Below are 22612 nucleotides of genomic sequence, written 5' to 3'. Positions count from 1 at the left end.
AGAACAGATCAATGAAATCAGGAGGTGGTTCTTTGAAAAGATCAACAAAAATAATAAACCTGTAGCCAGACTCATAAAAAAAAAAAAAAAAGGAGAGAGAAGAGAGTGAGAGAGAGGACTTAAATAAACAAAGTTAGAAATGAAAGAGAAGAATTAACAACCAGCACCACAGAAATACAAACCATTACAAGAAAATGTTATGAAAAACTATATGCCAATGACAAACTGGACAACCTAGAGAAATTGGATAAATTCCCAGAAATATATAACCTTCCAAAACTGAATCAGGAGGAACTAGAAAATTTGAACAGATCAATTACTAGCAGTGAAATTGAGTCAGTAGTCAAAAAACTCAAAACAAACAAAAGGCTTGACAGGTGAATTCTATAAGCATTTAAAGATGAGTTAATATCTATTCTTTTCAAACTATTCCAAAAAATAAAAGGGGAAAGCTTCCAAATTCACTCTATGAGGACAGCATTACCCTAATATAAAACGAAACAAAAACATTACAGAAAAAGAAAACTACAGGACAGTATCTCTGATGAATATAGATGTAAAAATCCTCAGCAAAATATTAGCAAGCCAAATTCAACAATGCATTAAAAAAATCATTCACCATATCAGGTGAGATTTACTCCAAGGATGCAGAAGTGATTTGATATTTGCAAATTAATCAATGTAACACATCACATTAACAAGAGTATAAAAACCATACAATCATTTCAATAGATGCAGAAAAAGAATGTGACAAAGTGCTACATCCATTCATCATAATTACCCTCAAAAAAGTAGGTTTAGAAGGGAGTACACCTCAGCATAATGAAGGCCATAAACCAAAAACCCACGACTAACATCATACTCAAGAGTGAAAATCAAAGCTTTTCTCCTAAGATCAGGAGGAAGATAGGGACGTCCACTCTCACTACTTTCATTTATCATAGTACTAGAAGTCCTGACCTCAGAAATTAGACAAGAAAAGAAATAAGAGGTATACAAATTGGTAAGAAAGAAGTAAAACTTTCACTATTTGCCATCTGCAAATGACACTATATTTAGAAAATTCTAAAATTCCACCAAAAAAATCCCTGCTAGAATTGACAGCAATTCAGTAAAGTTGCCGAATACAAAATCAATATACAGAAATCTGTTGAATTTATACACTAATAATGAAGTGCCAGGAAAAAAATTAAGAAAACAATCCAATTTACAATTATACCAAAACAAATAAAATGCCCAGGATTAAACTTAACCAAGGAAAGACCTGTAGTGTGAAAACTATAAAACACTGATGAAAGAAATTGAAAATGACACAAGCAAACAGAAAGATATTCCATGCTCATGGATTGGGAGAACCAATATTGTTAAAATCTCATACTACCCAAAGCAATCTACAGATTTAATGTTACCCCTATCAAAATACCAACAGTATTTTTCACAAAACTAGAACAAATAATCGTAAAATTTGTATGGAACCACACATGCACACACACACACACACACAAACCAAATAGCCACAGAAATCTTGGAAAAGAGGAACAAAACTGGAGGTATCACAATTCCAGAATTTAAGACACTACAAAGCTATACTAATCAAAACAGTATGGTACCAGCACTATGTCAGACACATAGATCAGTGGAACAGACAGAGAGTCCAGAAATAAACCCATGATTATATGGTCAATTATTCTTTAACAAAGCAGGCAAGAATATATAATGAGGAAAAGACCTTCTCCTCAACAAACGATGTTAGGAAAACTGGACAACTGCATGCAGAAGAATGAAACTGGACCACTGTCTTACACCATACACAAAAACAAACTCAAAATGGGGCACCTGGGTAGCTCAGTCGATTAAGCGTCTGACTTCAGCTCAGGTCATGATCTCACAGTCCATGGGTTCGAGCCCCGCATCAGGCTCTGTGCTGACAGCTCAGAGCCTGGAGCCTGCTTTGGATTCTGTGTCTCCCTCTCTCTCTGCCCCTCCCCTGCTCATGCTCTGTCTCTCTTTGTCTCAAAAAAAAAAAAAAAATTAAAAAAAATTAAAAAACAAATAAACTCAAAGTGGATTAAAGACCTAAATATGAGATCTGAAACCATCAAATTACTAGAAGAAAACATAATAGTTTTTTTGACATGGGCCAGAGAAACATTTTTCTAAATATGTCTCCTCTGGCAAGGGAAATAAAAGCAAAATTGAACTATCAAGATGACACCCAAATAAAAAACTTTTGCACAGTGAAGGAAACCATCAGCAAAATAAAAAGGCAACCTACTTTCTTCTCGAAACTAGAACAAGCAATCCTAAAATTTGCATGGAACCACAAAGGCCCCGAATACCCAAAGTAATTTTGAAGAAGAAGACCAAAGCAGGAGGCATCACAATCCCAGACTTTAGCCTCTACTACAAAGCTGTCATCATCAAGACAGCATGGTATCGGCACAAAAACAGACACATAGACCAATGGAATAGAATAGAAACCCCAGAACTAGACCCACAAATGTATGGCCAACTCATCTTTGACAAAGCAGGAAAGAACATCCAATGGAAAAAAGACAGTCTCTTTAACAAATGGTGCTGGGAGAACTGGACAGCAACATGTAGAAGGTTGAAATTAGACCACTTTCTCACACCATTCACAAAAATAAACTCAAAATGGATAAAGGACCTGAATGTGAGACAGGAAACCATCAAAACCCTAGAGGAGAAAGCAGGAAAAGACCTCTGTGACCTCAGCAATCTCTTACTCGACACATCCCCAAAGGCAAGGGAATTAAAAGCAAAAATGAATCACTGGGACCTTATGAAGATAAAAAGCTTCTGCACAGCAAAGGAAACAACCAACAAAACTAAAAGGCAACCAACAGAATGGGAAAAGATATTTGCAAATGACATATCGGACAAAGGGCTAGTATCCAAAATCTATAAAGAGCTCACCAAACTCCACACCCGAAAAACAAATAACCCAGTGAAGAAATGGACAGAAAACATGAATAGACACTTCTCTAAAGAAGACATCCGGATGGCCAACAGGCAGATGAAAAGATGCTCAACGTTGCTCCTCATCAGGGAAATACAAATCAAAACCACATTCAGATATCACCTCACACCAGTCAGAGTGGCCAAAATGAACAAATCAGGAGACTATAGATGCTGGAGAGGATGTGGAGAAACGGGAACCCTCTTGCACTGTTGGTGGGAATGCAAACTGGTGCAGCCACTCTGGAAAACAGTGTGGAGGTTCCTCAGAAAATTAAAAATACACCTACCCTATGACCCAGCAATAGCACTGCTAGGAATTTACCCAAGGGATACAGGAGTACTGATGCATAGGGGCACTTGGACCCCAATGTTTATAGCAACACTCTCAACAATAGCCAAATTATGGAAAGAGCCTAAATGTTCATCAACTGATGAATGGATAAAGAAATTGTGGTTTATATACACAATGGAGTACTGCATGGCAATGAGAAAGAATGAAATATGGCCCTTTGTAGCAACTGGATGGAACTGGAAAGTGCGATGCTAAGTGAAATAAGCCATACAGAGAAAGACAGATACCATATGTTTTCACTCTTAGGTGGATCCTGAGAAACTTAACAGAAACCCATGGGGGAGGGGAAGGAAAAAAAAAAGAGGTTAGAGTGGGAGAGAGCCAAAGCATAAGAGACTCCTAAAAACTGAGAACAAACTGAGGGTTGATGGGGGGTGGGAGGGAGGAGAGGGTGGGTGAGGGGTATTGAGGAGGGCACCTTTTGGGATGAGCACTGGGTGTTGTATGGAAACCAATTTGACAATAAATTTCATATACTGAAAAAAAAAAAATAAATAAATAAAAAAAAAGGCAACCTACTGAATGGGAGAGATATTTTCAAATGATATATTGGATAAGGAATGAATATCAAAATATACAACTTAATCAACTCAACACCAAAATCATCATCATCATCTTCATCCTCCTCATCACCGTCCAATTCAAAATGGGCAGAGGACATCAACAGATATTTTTCCAGTGAAGACATACAGATGGCCAAAAGACACTCTGGCCAACACCAGTCATCATTATGGAAATGCAAATTAAAACAATGAGATATCACCTCGCACCCATCAGAATGGCTAAAATCAACAACACAAAAAATAAGTGTGTTGGCAAGGGTGTGGGAAAAGAAGGAACCCTCATGCACTGTTGGTGAGAATGCAAACTAGTGTAGCTACTGTGGAACACAGTATGGAGGTTCCTCAAAAAATTAAAAATAGAATTACCATAGGCTCTAGTAACACCACTGTGGTGCATTTACCCAAAGAAAATGAAAATGCTAATTCAAATATATATATATATATATATATATATATATATACGTATACGTATGTATATATCCCTATGTTTACAATAGCCAAGATACAGAAGTAGCCCAAGCGTCCGTGCATAGATGAGTGGGTATGAGTGGGTAAAGAAGATGGTGGTGTGTGTGTGTGTGTGTGTGTGTGTGTATGATGGAATATTTTTCAGCCACAAGAAAAGAATGAAACCTTGCCATTTACAACAACATGGATGGATCTAGAGGGTATAATGGTGATGAAATAAGTTAGTCAAAGAAAGACAAATACTATGTGATTTTACTCATACGTAGAATTAAAAAAAAAGTAAAGAAAAGAAAAAAAGAGACCAACAGAATAGGACTTTTAAATATAGAGGACATGCTAGTGGTTCCCAGGGGGATTCATAGTACACTTATCATGATGAACAGTGAGTCATGTACTGAACTGTTGAATCATATTATACAAGTGAAACAAATATAACCCTATATGTCAATTATACTTGAATTAAAAAATACTGATTGGCGACAACACTCCTTCTCCCCCCACTCCAATTCTGATCCAGTAGGGCTTAAATGATTTCATAATTTGCATTTTTTGAAATGTTTTATTTATTTTTGAGAGAGAGAGAGAGAGAGAGTGAGAGGGATAGTGCAAGCGAGCAGGGAAGGGACAGAGAGAGAGGAGGCCAGAAGATGCAAAGCCGGCTCTGTGCTGACAGCAGAGAACCTGATGCAGGGCTCAAACTCAAAACCCATGAGATCATGACTGAGCTGAAGCCCGACACTCGAACTGCTGAGCCAGCCAGGTGCCCCCATAATTTGTATTTTTTCGTAAGACTCTAGGTGTATAAGAAGGTAGATTTGGTGGAGGGGAAGGCAACTATTTTCTTCAAGAAAATTTAATTTGCAAAATTTCAATTTCATCTTCCATTAAAGAAACAAGTTTTAACTTTTCCAGAGTAATTTATTCTGTGAAGTCCTCAAATCTTGAATTTTTCTAATTTAGAAAGGTGTTTTCACCACATATTCATGTAACTAAAGGTGTCAGGGTGAGGAGTGGGTTCCAAGCATAAAATGAAGGTCTGTGAGGTAAAGTCAAGTCTCCATCTTTTATTATCAGAAAACTTCCCTGGTTTGTCATCTGGAATTATGTGGGATTTCTTTTTGTTTGGTTTGTTTTTATGTTCTCCATTAGGAGTCTATTTTTCCTAAATGGTTGTAATATTCCAGAATGTTCTTCACTAAGAGTGCAGCAAAGAACAATAACAGAAAGGCCTGGAAATAACAACTGGGGGAAACATCAAGAAATATTACATAAAATGAAGGCATGGAGTGTGACTAGAGGTATGGCATAGATTCAAAACTGTTGAGTACATTTTTGAAGAATGCATGTGTTCATTTCTTAGATAACAATGGCTAGGTATCTACCAGGAAAGTATTCCTTATTTTTTTTTGTAAGTTTATTTATTTGTTTTGAGAAAGAGAGAGTGCATGCATGCTCACACAAGTCAGGTAGGGGTAGAGAGAGCGAGAGCGAGAGTGAGTGAGAGAGAGAGAGAGAGAGAGAAAGAGAGAGAGTCCTAAGCAGGCTCCATACTGTCAGCACAGAGCCCAATGAGGGGCCTGAACTTATGAACCATGAGATCATGACCTGAGATGAAATCAAGAGTAGGACACTTAGCCAACCAGCCACCCAGGCACCCCTATCAGAAAAGTATTGTTACAACTATTTAGAATAAAATGACTTCTGGTTTATTCATTTTGCTATATATGTGACTTATGCAATCTTATAATAAGATAGTCCACTGAAAGTACAAATATTATTTGTTGATATTACTGTCTCCAAACATTCAGAGTTCTAAAATTTTATTTCAATTTGATCAAAACCCTTTTCTTCCTTTTTAACAACATCAGAAACAAAAATTATTTTCATCCTCAAAGTATGACCCTTAACTTTTAATTTTTCCACTTCACCAAATGCAACCCCCACCCTACACTGTCCATTTAAAAATATTCAACATAAACATGTTCTCATTTGAAGTGATACTTTACTAGCAGAGTTAATGAGATATGTCAAGCAGAAGAGCTTCTAAATAACGATAATTACCCAACTCTCAACTGTGTTCCTATCACACGACATATAAAACTTATATAAAAAAATGTGAGCTGTTCTTTAAGCTTCAGACTAAAGTATACTTTACCTGATGTTTTCACTACCATGTCATTCTTACTTGAGCATATTGCAGACAGTCCCCAACTCACAACCTTTCGGCTTAATGATTTTTTGACGTTATCATGGTGGAAAAGCAATATGCGTTAAGTAGAAACTGCGCTTCGAATTTTGAATCAGCAAGTCAGGCTGCAGTTTTCAGTCAGCCAGGTGGTCATGAGGGTAAACAACCAATAACACCTACAATGATTCTGTACCCATACTGAACTTTTTTCAGTTTCAGTTCAGTATGCAATAAATTACATGAGATATGTAACACTTTATAATAAAATAGACTTTGTGTTAGACTTTATTTTGCCCGGTGGTAGGCTAATGTAAGTGTTCTGAGCACATTTAAGGTAGGCTAGGTTAAGCTATGATGTCCAGTAGGTTAGATGTATTAAATGTGTTTTTGACTTATGATATTTTCAATTTATGGGTTTATAGGAATGTAACTCCATGATAAATCCAAGGAAATCTGTATTTAAAAGATAGATAATGAAATACAAGTACAGGAGACTTCTTTAAATGAGTGTCCATCTTGAGGATGGCAAGAACTTTCTCATTCTTGCTTTCTATTTAAAGCTACTTTCCTCCCTCTGTATTTTACCTCTTCTATTTAGGGACAACCATGGAGCTCCCACTTCCATCAGACAGTGGTTATTTGGGTAATGGCAAAACCTGCTCATCACCCAAATTGTCCAGGTGATGATGGCATTTAGAATCCATCTGACACAGATGACCCACACCTTAAGAATGAAAGATACTCAGGAGGTAACTGCCTGTCTTCTGTCTCCTCTTTATTACTCAAGGGGAAGATCCCACACAATCCCCTGGCATTCTAATCTCTGACAATTTCCATAGGCAAGAAATACTTTGCATTTATCCTAAGTTTGTCCCCATGAATATGTTCTCTCAACGTGCCTTTCATGGATATAGATAATTGCTCATTTCCTCCTTCAGGAATTTGTTGTGGTCCACTGTAGCAGGTTGCTCACTAATCATCAAAAAAGAAAGAAAAAAAAAGATCCTTTAGATTGCATGGAGACTACTACTTGGTTTCTTCTTTTATTAAACTTAGGACACAAATTTTGAATTTTATTTCAGTATCTGTATGTCAATAAGTTGTATATATCCTTGGCTCTTTCTGAATAACTACTCAAACTTTTATATCCCAACTCAGTTGTAAGGTCCAGAGTTACACAGAATACTCTGAAATATTTATATGTAACATTCTAATACATTTCTTTCCTAACTGCTGAATATACAGTATTTCACATGATGATGGTAACATTAATTCATACTTTATACTGTGTTAGGGTCTGGGCTTTGTATTGTAGGTGCTTAACAAAAGGTTGTTAAGAAAAACAATAAATCAACTAATGTGATTTCCATATTCCCAACCTTATAAATTATCTATGAATCATTCCATGTTCAACAGTAATTTTCAAATCACAATTTTTGTTAACAATATCCAGTTGTTCCATCCAGTGAGAAGATGATGGTACGGCATAATGGCTAAGCATGGGGACAAGGGGTTGGCCAGTGTTCTGCCCAAGTGTGAATCCCAGCTCTGTCACTCAGTAATGTGTGACTGTGCAAGGTATGTAAAGTCCCCCTTAAAAAAACCCACACCACTGAGTTGTGAACGCTTGTGAAAGCCTCTTAGCATGGCCACTGCCAAAGAGTAAGCTTTCAATAAATGTTGGCATGGTGGCATGGGCTGAATGTTTGTATCCTCCCAAAACTCACATGTTAAGACTATAAGCCCCAATATAATGGTATTAGGAGGTAGGATCTTTGGGATCTTTGGAAGAACCTATGAATGAGATTAGTACCCTTATGAAAGGGACCCCAGAGAGTGTCCTAGGCCTTCTTCTGCCATGTGAGGGCACAGCAAATGAGCTCTCACTGACAACAAATCTGCCAGCACCATGATCTCAGACTACCCAGCCTTTCAGAATTGTGAGAAATAAGTTTCTGTTGTTTATAAGCCACTCAATCTATTGCATTGATTTGTCATCTCGGCCCAAACTGACTATAAGACACATAGCATCACCCCTCTGGTGGGGGCAGGATTTCAACTTTCTGACTGTTCAATGACTAAAAGGAGGAGAATCACCCTTTCAGAGGTTAGAGTTTAGGTAATGGTGTCCGATTGAATGAGAATGCATCTTTGTCAAAAGGCTACTGTTTCTCTTTTGGGTTCCCTCCCTCTTATTCTCACTCGGCTCGCTCTCTGCTTCCATGAATTCTGTGAAAGAAATCACATTCTATGTGCTGTTTCCTGATCTCACATCCATTCCTATCCCAGCCTATGCTGCTTTCTTCACTGCTCCAAGCACATGGTCGCCCGTCAATACCGTGAACTTGGGTCTTTCTCCTCTGCTATTCTGCCAAACTTGTACTCATGCTCTGTACGACATCTGCCTTCACTCCCTTTACTGCAAAGCTGCAGAGTGCTGTTGGAGAAACCAACAACAGTGCAGACTGTGCTTCTGTGTGTGTGTGTTCTCCCACCTTATTCAGTAAACAATCCTTTTACACACCTCAGTGAGTTTCCTCTCCAATTCTTCACAGCAGCATTTCATCTCATCTACTCTTCTTTTCAGTGTCCCTGACCTTCCTCTGCCAACCTTGTTCTCAACACACACTGGACCAACAAATTGACATTTCTAGTTAAAGTAGAAAATTGTCATTTGAGAGAATGCATGCCTGAACACAGATATAAGGCCGTTTTTCCGCAAATCGAGATTCTCTAAGTCAGTTTCTTGGTGGTGGGCAGGATCTGTTTCAGAATCATGGTGGAAAGGTCTCTAGGTTGCTCCCTGTCTACGGCTGGTGCTCCTGGAACACCCACAGTAGGAAGAGCTCCTGCATCTAAAGGAGTCAGTCAAGCCTGGATCATAGGTTAAGATTAGATCAAGAGAACTAGTTCTGCAAGGAAAATGAAACAATCTGCAATCCATTTTAGGATGTGCCTTTGGGTGAGATTCATCTGCTCCAATTCCCTGGTGCCTCATTTCCGTGCCAATCAGAAGGCACCCATTTCTTGACAATTTTGCTGTTTTCTTTCTTCTGGCACATTTGATCAGCTAATATTGAAAGCTCTCCCATCTGTGAGCCGTCAATAGCTTTACCATCACAAGTGTCTCCCAGGCCAGGCAGCTGTCGAAGCCTATTTAACAGCTCACAACATTGACTGGATTTGGCAGGAACTTACTTGGGAAGTACTGAACCAAAAGGCTAGCTGGTGTTTCATTTGATTAACTGAAAATCTAGACATTCATTTTACTGACCATGTTCCCAGAAGCAAGCAGCTGTGGTCAAGGGCCCCTGTTCAGGGTTTCTGAGCTGAGCCAAGACATTCACTCCTTGACAACAAAGGCACGCTGGGAGCAGCCTATCAGAGCTTGGGAGTGAAGGAATGTTCTGGCTAATGAGTGCCAGACAAACATCTTTGATATGTATTGAGTTCTTCAGTTCAACTAAATACATTTATTCTTTTGCTGAAGAAGGGGCTTGCTGTGCTCAAAGTCCCCAAACTGTCCAAAAGATCTGAACCACTCTCCGACAGATACTTGCCGGGATTACTGCAGTATCTTCTAATCAGTTTTCCTGCTTCCTCCCTTGCACCCATTTTCTGGAGTGGTATTTTTAAAAGGCAGATCTGTTCATGCCATTGGACTGCCTAAACTTTTCTCATGGTTTCCATCATGGCTCAAATAAAGCCCATGTTTCTTATCCTGACTTACAAGGACCAGCCAATCTGCCTAAGCTCACTTCCCATGATTCTTCCTCACCAGTGTACCAGGCACACTGTTCTTCCTAACCCTGAGCATGCTGAGTTCACGGGTGGCTTCGGAACTTTATGCTTGCTATTTATGCCCTCTGCCTGGAATGCCCAGAATAATTTTCTCAGTTAAACTTTCCTAATGTCATTGAGAACGAATTGGTACAAATAAACAGAATTTGAATGAGTGTAAGTTTATTTAGCCTGCTTTCTGGGACGTACAAGCACAAACAGAGCTTTCTGTCTCACCTACCATTCTTGGAACATATTAACATTATATCCATGGTTGTCACATTTTTTTTAAAACTAGAAATTATGCTCTTCTGGGGCACCTGTGTGGCTCAGTCAGTTAAGTGTCTGACTTCGGCTCAGGTCATGATCGCATGGTGTGTGAATTCGAGCCCTGCATTGGGCTCTGTGTCGACAGTATGGAGCCCACCTGGGATTCTTTCTCTCTCCCTCTCTCTTTAAAAGTAAATAAATAAAACAAAAGAAATTATTTTATTCATTTATGTAAGAAACTGGCATATATTATCTATATGCCAGTGGTCTAGTTCATAGCTAAAGACTTTAATAGGTTAAATTCCAACTACCACTCTGGATCTTTAAAAATTTTTTTCTTTTTGAAAGAGAGAGAAATAGAGCATTAAGTGGGGGAGGGGCAGAGAGAAGGGGAGACACGGAATCCGAAGCAGACTCCAGGCTCTGAGCTGTCAGCACGGAGCCTGACGTGGGGCTCAAACTTGTGAACCACGAGATCATGACCTCAGCTGAAGTCGGACACTTAAATAATATTTTAAGATCCGGAGAGGTAGATGGAGGGGTGCCTGGATGGCTCAGTTGGTTAAGGCTCTAACAACTCAATCCTGGCTTTTAAGGTAAAGGCTAGGCTGCTATCAGAAAAAGTCCCAAATATACAATGACTTAAATGAGGTAAATGTTTATTTCTCTGTCCTGTAATAGTCCAATGTAGCCTAGTGGGTCAATCCTTCTCTATAAGGGTATTCAACAACGCAGATTCCCTCCATATTAAATGTTCTGCTGATCCTTAGGGCTCATTCCTCCCCTACGAAGTCAAATTGGCTCATAGCCATATCTAAGGTGTAAGACCTTAGCCATATCTAAGGTCCCAGACAAAAAAAGAGGGAAAGTAATTTCCTTTTAATCAAGTGGTGCGGAAATTACACTCATTACTGCTGATCACTTTCCACAGAAGCACTAAGTCCTCTGGCCACACCTAGATGCAAGGGGGCTGGGAAACACAGACTCTACCTGGGCAACCAAATCCAAATAACAATGGAAGAACAGACTGTGGGGGGCAACTAGCTGTCTTCCATACTCATGTAGGCAGTGCTACCTTTGATGAGTAAATGATTAACTGACACAAAGATTATACTCTTCTCTCTCATCCAGCACTAATCTACTAGATAAATGCAAGAAAGGAATAGCAGAGACCAAAATATTATCTTTATTACTTACAAAGTCCAGGGTGGAGGATATGGTTTTGTGTACGTTAACCACAGGAGCTTTACAATGCTGAATTGCAGGAGGAGACACACATCATCAAGTTTAAGGCAGCACTGAACCAAGGCAACTCTTCCTTTTGGTGGGGAAGAGTGTGCCCTTGAAGGAGCAGGAGAACATATTCTCTCTGTAGGCAGATTGCTCCCAAAAGGAAGGGTGGCTGGAATTCAGCCAAGTATTCTTAATTTTTTTTAATGTTTATTTATTTTTGAGACAGAGAGAGACAGAGCATGAATGGGGGAGGGTCAGAGAGAGAGAGGGAGACATAGAATCTGAAACAGGCTCCAGGCTCTGAGCTGTCAGCACAGAGCCCGACGCGGGGCTCAATCTCATGGACCGCAAGATCATGACCTGAGCCGAAGTTGGACACTTAACCGACTGAGCCATCCAGGCGCCCCTCAGCCAAGTATTCTAATGCTCAGTTGTTCTAATCAAATTTACTAAGTATGTTATTAGTTCCACCTCTCCTGAGGTGGTGTGAGTGAAGGAGTGGAGACAGCCTGGCATGCATTCTCTCCAAGGAGGAAATCACGCATCTGAGTGCAATTAAACTAAACTGGATATCAATGCATTTCTAAAATCCCCAGTTCTCTACCACCCACCAGTCTAAATCTTGTGTTAAAGCCAATCCCCCCTCCAAAGCTCCATGCTGTATCTCTGCTCATACTAATTTCTGTGGCATAGATTTTTCCCTCTTGCTTTTCTCTAAGATTTTTTTCCCACTGACTTCCCCTCCACAAGCAAATGAACCCATATCTTTCCCATCTTAAAGAAAAACTTCTTTCAACCTTGGATTCTCTTCTAGCTGTAGTTTAATGTCTGCTCTTACCTTCATAAATAAGCCTCTTGAAAGAGTACTCTGAATTCAATTCTTCATTTTCTGTTCACTCCTCAACCCACAGGAATCTGATTTCTGCTACCACCACTAACTGAAATTGTTCTTACTAATTTCCAAATTAAATGGATGTTAGCCAGTCTTTATCTCACTTGACCCCTCACAGATTAATATCCTTGACCACTCTATTTTTTGAAAGTCTTCGCCCCTCCAAGGTTTCCATGACAATCATTTCTGTTTCTTTTTATTTCCTTAAGAAGTGTCTTCATTCTTTCCACTCTGTAAATGTTGGTATTCCCCTGGAATTCGTCTTTGATCTTCTCTTCCCTCATTACACACACACTCCTTGGGTAAGCGTCTAAATCACCAATATACTAATCACCAATACACAATGATTCCCAAATTACACCACTAGCCTAGCTCTCTCTCCTAAGCATCATACCAAATACCCAATTACTAGATATCTTTCCAGGGATGCCCCTCAACTCAGCATGTCCGAGCTAAATTCATTAGCTTCTACCTCGACCTGGACATTAACATTCCCCAGTCACCCCGGTCAGGAACCTGCGAATCATCTCCCATTTCACCGACTTCTTTAAAAATCTCATTTAATTCTATATAAAAATTACACTCAAACCAACCCCTTCTTCCTTTGTTATCATTACCTCATGTAGGTCCAGACCTCATCCATATTCATCTGTACCTACTGCTTCGGCGCCTGGGCTTTCTGTTCTGGCAGGGATAAGGATCCTTCGTACCACTGCCGGAGCGATTGTTCTCAACCATGATTTAAATCCTAAATATTAGTCAACAATTATAAAGTAACTGCTCTTGACCGTATCTTTTGTTTCTAATAATTCCAGCTGCACCCTTGCACCAAACTCCCAATCTTCCAAAAATTTGCCTTCTATGCTTCTATGAGGCTGGAGACTCCTAGAGAAAAATAATGCAATGAACAAATTGACTTCCTTACAAATTTATGGCCTCTGTTCAGCAATTGTTTTTTTGTTCCCTCCTCACCGTTTCCCCATAACATCCACTGGGAATCGTTAATACTTTCCTCAGAATCCTGACATAATCACCACTTACCTCACCTCTGACAGGTAACATGGCCTCCATCAGAGGAGGGGAGAGAACATCAACCCAATTGAGATTTTTGTTTTAGAGTAGTTAATGCTAACATATACTTAAGATAAATTAGGTAGCAGGACCCTGTCTAAATCTCTACTAGATTGTGAAATACCATCAGGATGGAAAATAACTTAACTTCACAATAAAGTCTAAGTTTCCTCACATAATATATAAGGTCCTTCATGACTCTGCTCCTGCTTGTCTCTGGCTATCCCTGGGTATTCCCCACCTGCAACCTACCAAACCACATCCTCCACAAGAAACTACTTGGAGTAGCCTTTGCATAGACTATTTGCTCAGCCCAGATTAGATAATGGAAATACATTTTTGAAGCTTCCAGAACTTTACCTAATTTTAGATCAAAGTGATCACCATGATCTATCACATAAACAAAAGTAACAAAATGGTGTTCAATGCTACATAGAATTCCCTATAGCAACACTGCCCAACCCCCACAGAACCACATACATACCCAACACCCTAGACTCAGAAAAAGCTGGGGCAGCTTCAAAGGAGTTATCATTTAAACATATTTTAACCATAACTCTATTCTATTTTTTTTTAAGTTTATTTATTTTTAGAGACAGAGCACATGACCATGAGGAGGGGAGGGGCAGAGAGAAAGATTCCCAAGCAGGTTCCACACTCTATGCTGAGCCTGACTTGGGGTTCCATCTCACGACTGTGAGATCATGACCTGAGCCTCGAGATCATGACTGAAGCCAAAAACCAAGAGTCAGACACTTAACCAACTGGGCCATACAAGCTCCCCTATTTTTTACTTTGTACGTAAACTCTATTCAGGGCTTAAACTCATGACTCTGAGACCAAGAGTCACATACTACACCGACTGAGCCAGCCAAGCGCCCCACCATAATTCTATTCTAAAGCAAGATAATAAATGCTAAATTCATTGTTTCTCAGTTTTCTTCTCCACTTACTCTGTGATGTGAGGTGTGAAGAAGGCTGGTCCTGTGTTAGTTCTGGGAGAAGATAAAAATTTTACAGTGACTTGACACAAAATCTGACTAAAACTGTATTAATTTTATTATATAGGAGGCTATAAAATAATTTTAAGTATCATTGCTATAGGATACATATTTTAAGTGCAACCAACACCAGTTAAAAAAAAAAAAAAGTCCTGAAATGCCATTTTAGGATCTGACATATAAAAAACCTGACGGAGTTTTTGGAGCATTTTCCTAGTATGCTTTTGCCACACACAAGAAAATAGCATTTCCAGTATTATAGTACATATTAAACCAGATTAGCATCCCCTCATTACCTTTCTGTCTCCTCTAATCAACTGCATATTCCTGGAAGGCACAGTCTTTGTATCTCCAGAGTAGAACAGTCTTAAACCCCATTAATGAATAATGAATGAAAGCTCCTGGAGCTTCCAGGGTCAAGGTTAAGAGTACTTAATCATGTAATTAGTACTTCAAAAGGCATGGGAAATTGTGTCACATGCTGAATTTTACAGCCCAAGTGACTGGCAAGGTGTCACAACAGTACTTTACTCCTCTCAGGTGTTCACCCTCTGTTCCTTCATTTCTGTGTGAAATTTATTATTTTTTGGTTTGTGTTTTCCTTTTTCCTCTCTCCTGCTTTTATCCCTCCTCCATACAGCTGTTCCTTATGGAAATAAATTACATTTAGATGTTTATTGAATAAACTTGAGTTTTCCTGGACTAAATATTATGTTTCATTAACAACTTTTTCTCAGAACGAGTCTGTCTAGATTGCTTTGACTTCTTAGGTCTTTATTATTTTGACAATGTTCATTAAGAGGTACTTAATATGAAATACGGTAAGTATATTTTTTAAAAGCACATAGTGTATTAATAAGATATTATCACTGTCTCCTACTCTCTTCATTTTCCTCCTTAAAGAAATAGAATAATATGTATGAGGCAGAAACAGAAATGGACTTTTTAAGTTCTACTTCTTGATTATACATAAGGTATAATTTGCTGGAAATTCAGTAACTCAAGAAATTAATAGTCATTTTGGTATCTATACTTAAACACTAAAAAGTGCTTTATATAGGGTACCTTAAGTAAGTGGACTTCATTAAAATTATCTGAAATAGAAACACCACTTTGAACCAAGAGTTACTTGTGGACCACATGTAAATTCAAAAATGGGTTCTACCATCATTAACATATATACAAACTTTTATGCAGTAAAAGCTATTATACTGCCAGATTGGGTACAGATCTGTGTGCTACCTTATGTCACAAGTTAGAGGTGTGTGTTTTAGAGCTGAGTTTCAGATATCTTTTACAATGTATTTCAGCTATAGTGATATTTCTTTTTCCTTTGTCTTTCTAATGAAATATAAGAACCGCTGAAGCATAAGCCTAAAATCATCTTGAACATCAATGGCTACAGTCACTCCAATAGATAGCATACACGTTAGTCTTCTGATGGTCTGTGACTAAAAACATGGAGGCGATCCAGTGGGTAAAGTAGCTTTACTGTTAATGATCAGTGTCTGGAAAAAAATTCCTGAATGTTTTATCCATTCATTTAACAGATGCTTATTAAATACAGGCTAGGCCAGGTGATGGGTGCTAGGAATTCAGTAGTGAGCAAAGCAGAGTAGTCTCTTGCAACTCCTGGAGTTTACAGTCCAGTTGAAATGCAAATTTTTATGAAGAAATTATTAGAGGTCTATGAAAGGAGGATGGCCATGGGGTTAAGGACACATAAATCCCAGTCTGAGGGGTCAGCAATGAACAAAACATATACGTATGAGATTTAATTTCCCCAACCTCATCATTTATTCACATGATAATATCTCTTGAGTTAATGTTGGCTAAACACTACTCTTTGGAGGAGGTGAAGAAACAGTCACCTGAAATACCCTTCTCAATGCTGCTCTGAATAAAAGTTATAGTCAAGGGCACAATGTAAATGTTATTCAATAGGGAAAAAAAAGTCTACTCAGTGCCTACTAAGTGCTAGAGAATAAGACAAACATGTCTCAGCCCTTAGGAAGCTTCCAATCTAGGAAAAGATGGCTGTGGAAGAACAACAAAACTTGACGAGCGTCTCAAGAGGAGAAGCTGAGGGAAGTTATAATGAAGAAGTAAAGCCGGTCAGCCAGTAGCAGAAGACTTCAGAGATTTGAAGATAAGTAAATAGCTCTGACTTTGGCATCTTCAGGGTTCTGTGAGAATCTCAATTTCACTGCTCTGCCTCAACCAGTGTGTCCTTTCACCTGGTTTTTTCTTAAAATGCCCCCCAACACATATACCCTCCCCGGTGTTGAATGGCCTAGGACTTGGTAACTCAGGTAAGATCATCTCTAAGTGTAAGAGAAAAAAATTCTTTTACCCTCGGTGCTCTTTTTATTAAACTTTTCTTTCCTCCCTTCTTACTATTAACAAAGTAGCAAGACTCTTAAAGCAAAAATTCGAGTGTAGGCCTAGGCCAGAGAAGTCAAAGAGACCTCTTTGCTTTCTTTTTATCTAGGCTTTAGGCCAACAGCACAAAAGGAGTCCTTGTAGAAATCTATGACTCAGCCTTGCTCACTAGGGCTCTGGGTTAATGCCAGAGACTTATTGTAAAGAATGTGCGTGTGTGTATGCTTACACTTTTCCACTGGTCCCCAAGGCATCAGAAGATGGCTGATTTATTTTTCACAGACTTGGGGGGTCCCAAAAGAGCCTCTTTTTATCAAAGCTCTAACAGAAGACAAGAAGGCAACAAGACGTTGCTTTCTTTTAAGAAATGTACTCAATTACTTGAAATAGTTTTGTTGTTCCTTAGGCATAAAACACCATTCCACATTCACATTCTTTATCCCACTTTAAGGATAGAGGAGGGAGGAGGGTTGATTGCACTGGCAGATCATAGAATACTAATTAAGCTGCTTTTTTCAAGGGCACAGTTTTCCAAGAGGCTATAGGTCACTGCAAGCCTCTCTGTTGCTGGCAGGATGGGGGGGGGGCACAGAAAGGTTATCCTCTCCCTAAGTTTGGGGCCCAACAAAGTTTACTTCAGCAACACACAGGGGAGCTAACAGGGTCCTCTTTGGCTTTCGCTCCATTTCCATTAGTGCTCACTGAAGTCTCAGGGCTGGCTGCCTTTGAAGCTTGAAAGGAAGAGAGAGCAATCCTAGGAGCCTGCTTTCGCCTGAGGCTATTTAGGCCAAACAAGCTTAAGAAAAAGAAGCCTTTCATGTGTTCGGCCCAGTTTACTAGAGCTTTGTACTGTGGCTTGAAGCCAAATTCCCAACTAATAAAATTTTTCACTGTTGTTGTTTGGTTATTTTTGCCCCTGATTTTGCTTTATGAGAATATACCTCTCAGAAGTATTGGGGAGGATATAATTACTTGAGGCAATTTCAGGGACATCCTTGGTACTGTCCGGCAAAACATCATTAAATAGTACCCTGACTCACTCGAATTTCTAAACAACGTAAGCAGGAAAAACTGATTAGAAGTAAAAATGCTATTTTTGTTTGCAGAATACAGTCTACTGGTGTTGGTGTCAGTAAAGGCCCTGATAAGAGGGTATACAGACCAATAAAACATTTACAAACCAGACCATGGAGTTCAACAAATCTTGACGGTGAACCCAAGACCGCCCACACTGAACAAAGGGTGCCCATGCTAGTACACACACCTGTTCATCTGTTTTCTGGGGTTTCGAATTCGAGAGCTATCAAATGTTAAGAGAAACACAAATTATTTGAATACCGGTAATAAAATCAGGTCTACTGTGAGTCACACTGCGGCCACATTGAAATTGGGTGATGAACGGAACTACCAATCGCCACACGGGTTTCCAAAAACCAATGCTCAAGACTTCTCATTGCACGTATGTTTAGAAACGGATATTACCTGCTGCTTGCAAGAGCATCCTGTAAATTCTGACTTTTGTATACTGAGTCTCAAAGATATCTGCCCAGATAGTTTCATCTGCTGTTTCTAGAAAGGCTGGGAGGTAGACAGGAGCCATGGCTATTCCCTTAGTTGAGTTACTAGCTGCTCTCCTTATTCATCAGGGAGTTTGCACGTATAATGTGGAAATGTGTATTAAATTTCACAGTGGTTTTTTTAAAAAAAAATTTTTGTAATGTTTTTATTTATTTTTGAGACAGAGAGAGACAGAGCATGAACAGGGGAGGGGCAGAGAGAGAGAGGGAGACACAGAATCCGAAGCAGGCTCCAGGCTCTGAGCTGTCAGCACAGAGCCTGACGCGGGGCTCGAACTCACAGACTGCGACATCGTGACCTGGGCTGAAGTCGGACACTTAACCGACTGAGCCACCCAGGTGCCCCAAATTTTACAGTGTTTTGAAAAAGAGGCAAAAATATTAGTTTCATAATACAGACCACAAAAACTAAAGCTGGAATAATGTGGATATTGCTAGGATTCTCAGTTATGATGTAAAGGCGTTGTGTTTATTTAGAAAGCACATGAATTGTAGACAGCTGATAAAGATTTTTCTACTCCCTTTGCTAGATGATCCCACCCATTGCCATGGCTTTACTAACCATTAAAATGCTGGTGCCTTCTGAATTTTGCGTCTCCAGGTTGTATTTCTCTTCTGTGTTCTGACTGGTATATTCTAATGCTTGCTGAACTTTTGCGGGGGAAAATGCCAGCTTGATTCAAACTGTTTTAAGGCATGATCAGGGCTGGTCTTGCATAGAGCTGAGACTCCGTGGCAGCATCTGCAGATAAGTAAGTTAAAGAAGGCAATTTATGCAGGCAACAAAAGCAGACGGCCTTCATCAAGCTGATGTGCTAAAACTGCTTTAGTTTATTCTTTATAACGCATTTTCTCTCTTTGTGATGATATGGACTGTGTTTAATCCCAAACCATTTTTGTTCTTTTACAGACTCCCAAAGTCAGTTAGATAAATCATTACGCTAAAAACAGAAGACTTCAGAGGCACCTGCGTGGCTCCATTGGTTGAGTGGCCTACTCTCGATTTTGGCTCAGGTCATGATCCCAGGGTCATGATCTAGCTTCCTGTCAGGCTCATCACTGAGCATGGAGCCTGCTTGACTCTCTCTCTCTCTCTCTCTCTCTCTCTCTCTCTCTCTCTCACCCCCTCCCCAACCCATGCCCCTCTCCCCTGCATGCACTCTCTCTCTCTAAATTAAAATTTAAAAACAATTTTTTTTAAACAGAAGATTTCAAATAAGCACAGTTTACCAATAGGTTGACCCATGATGGACAGATGAAATATCTCCCATAAATGAAATGTCTACGCAGACATTACTAAAACATAACATGAGGTTACCTGGTATTATGCTAACATGCTCAAACAATATTTGCAAGGCAGCTTTGCAAAAGAAAATAATGCAACTAATTGTTTACAACTGAAATAATGATCATCCCCTCATTTTTAGGAAATGGGTATTTCAAAATATTAATTCATGGAAAAGCTCACCATGGAAACAGGAGCTCCTGCTTCAAGTAATTAAGACAAAAAATTTATATAGACCTTTCTATGAGATGTTAGTGATCATTAAAAAACCATATTCTAGCCAGAACTGTATGAAGGCATGATTTCTGCTGACTTCAATAGATTACACCTTTGCCTAAACTCAGCTGAAATATTTATACCCAGGGAGGTATGTTTTTCCAAGTTCATTTCTGAGGACATTTACACAATGAAGTTTCTCTTTAGTATCTGTCTATGCTTGCCCTTATTTCTCGTTTCACTTGACTGTATTTCATATAATAGCCAACACTGTTTCACTAGGGGCAATATTTTTCTGTTTGTCTGAGAATATGAGTGTTTTTATAAGTGAATGTTTTAAGTCTTAGAAACACAGGACAACTTTATTCTTTGCCACGTTTGATTTTTTCTCTTTTTGTGTTTTGAGGTTGAAACTGAACCCCTGGCTGGTTTCATATTTTTCTACTTATATATTTTATTTGAAAACATCCATATGAAAACCTGGATGAAAAATATGAAAGAAGATTCACTCCAAGAAGCAAAATGGCTTTGAGTCAAACAACAATCTTACTCAGAGCGAAGAAACAGCAACATCAGCACAAAACTGATTTTGTTGTTGGCTGTTACCTGAGTAGGTGTTTAAAATACCAAGGTGCTCCTGGCTGCTTTAATTTCATAGAACAAGGGATCTCCTGGGGCGCCTGGGTGGTTCAGTCAGTTAAGCGTTCAACTTTGGCTCAGGTCATGGTCTCACGGCTCGTGGGTTCAAGCCCCACACTGGGCTCTGTGCTGACATCTCAGGGCCTAAAGCCTACTTCGGATTCTGTGTGTGTCTCTCTCTCATGCTTTGTCTCTCTCTCTCTCTCAAAAATAAACATTAAAAAAAATTTCTTTAAAAGAACAAGGCATCTCATGTTACCCTTTCCCAAAGGTTGTATCAGTTTATCAAACATTATATTATCAAAACCAATAGTACTGAGATGAGCTGTATACAGAATTTTAGTAGTAAAAAAAAAAAAAAGACAATTCATTAAAATGCTATGCACCTACAAATATATACAAATATGCTCGATGTTTCTACCTGATAAACTAGTAACCACCATATGGCATTCTAAGATTATAGCAAATACCTAGGTATTTAAATGAAAATGTCATTTCGTTACCTTTTTCAGAACTTAAGCTAAATTTGAGTACGTCAGTGATGCCGTTTGTTTTTGTTTTTTGTTTTCTGTTGGGACTATAGTTTCTGAATGTCGTAAATATTTTACTTAAAATGAATTTGGACTGAGTAAACTGTTGAGAATGTTGTTTACTTTTACCTGCATGCCTCGTGCACTGGTGAGGAGAGCAACTCAGCACCTACTCTTGCCCCGCAAGCTGCCTAGGCAGAGATTCCTTAGTAGGAATTCCTCACAAGGGATACTCCACCTTCGCCATCTAATCCCGGAAAGACAACTTTGGACTCAGCTGTGTTCACTGAGCATGAGCGACAGAGACCACACTGCATTCTCCTATTTCCATTTGTAGAATGGATACCATTTGGAGAATGGAAGTTGATACCTTAAATTGCAAATAAACAAACATCAAAATCAATTAAATTTTTATTATAGAAGGTTAGGACAGAAATCACAGAAGAGATTAAAAAAAAAATTATTTGTAAATCCAACACCCAAGGGAGAGCATTTTGGTGTATTTCCTTCCAGTACTTTTATGCATACTTATTTTCAGTATATGCTTGCTACACAGTAAATATACATTTTGTGTGTCCAAGATAAGTCTGCCTACTATAAAAGGAGATATCACACAAGTTAGGCACTGAGTGAAAAATAGGAAGTGAGTCAAAATAAAAAATGAGGGGCGCCTGAGTGGTTCAGTCGATTAAGCCTCCAACTCTTGGTTTCTGCTCAGGTCATGGTCTCATAGTTCATGAGTTTGAGTCCCATGTCTGGCTCTGCACTGATAGTGAAGAGCCTACTTGGGATTTTCTCTCTCTCTCTCTCTCTCTCTCTCTCTCTCTCTCTCTCTCTCTCTCCCTTGCTCTCTGCCTCTCCCCCACCTGTGCCCTCTCTCTCTCTCAAAAATAAACTTATAAAAATAAAAAATAAAAAAAATGATATGAAACATTAAAGTACTAGGAGAGAGGGTAGAATCAGATTTTCACATTACCTACATCACGTTGAAGACAGTGGGAGTTATTAAGGAAGATGTCCTTCCCAATAAAAGAATCTAATAAGGGGGACGCCTGGGTGGCTCAGTCGGTTGGGCGGCTGACTATAGCTCAGGTCATGATCTCACGGTGAGTTCGAGCCCCACATCGGACTCTGTCCTGAGAGCTCAGAGCCCGGAGCCTGCTTCAGATTCTATGTCTCCCTC

The 22612-nt window shown here is 39.2% G+C and overlaps 1 long non-coding RNA gene across 1 annotated transcript in view; it reads right to left on the bottom strand.

The window, feature by feature from the left end:
- Positions 1 to 7310: 7310 nt before the first annotated feature.
- LOC121042676 (uncharacterized) overlaps positions 7311 to 22612 on the bottom strand; it is a 34669-nt gene continuing 19367 nt past the window's right edge. The window contains exons 3-6 of the long non-coding RNA XR_005796377.1: positions 21559 to 21799; positions 19322 to 19501; positions 14753 to 14794; positions 7311 to 7525 (exon numbers count right to left, since the gene is read on the bottom strand). This is a non-coding gene — a long non-coding RNA (uncharacterized LOC121042676). The remainder of the gene's footprint in view (positions 7526 to 14752; positions 14795 to 19321; positions 19502 to 21558; positions 21800 to 22612) is intronic.

The sequence above is a fragment of the Herpailurus yagouaroundi genome, unplaced genomic scaffold (genome assembly GCF_014898765.1).
Source record: "Herpailurus yagouaroundi ecotype Mexico unplaced genomic scaffold, PumYag 186, whole genome shotgun sequence".
Classification (NCBI taxonomy): domain Eukaryota; kingdom Metazoa; phylum Chordata; class Mammalia; order Carnivora; family Felidae; genus Herpailurus; species Herpailurus yagouaroundi.
Note: the sequence above shows the minus strand (reverse complement) of the source record. Positions and strands in the feature narration are given on the sequence as shown.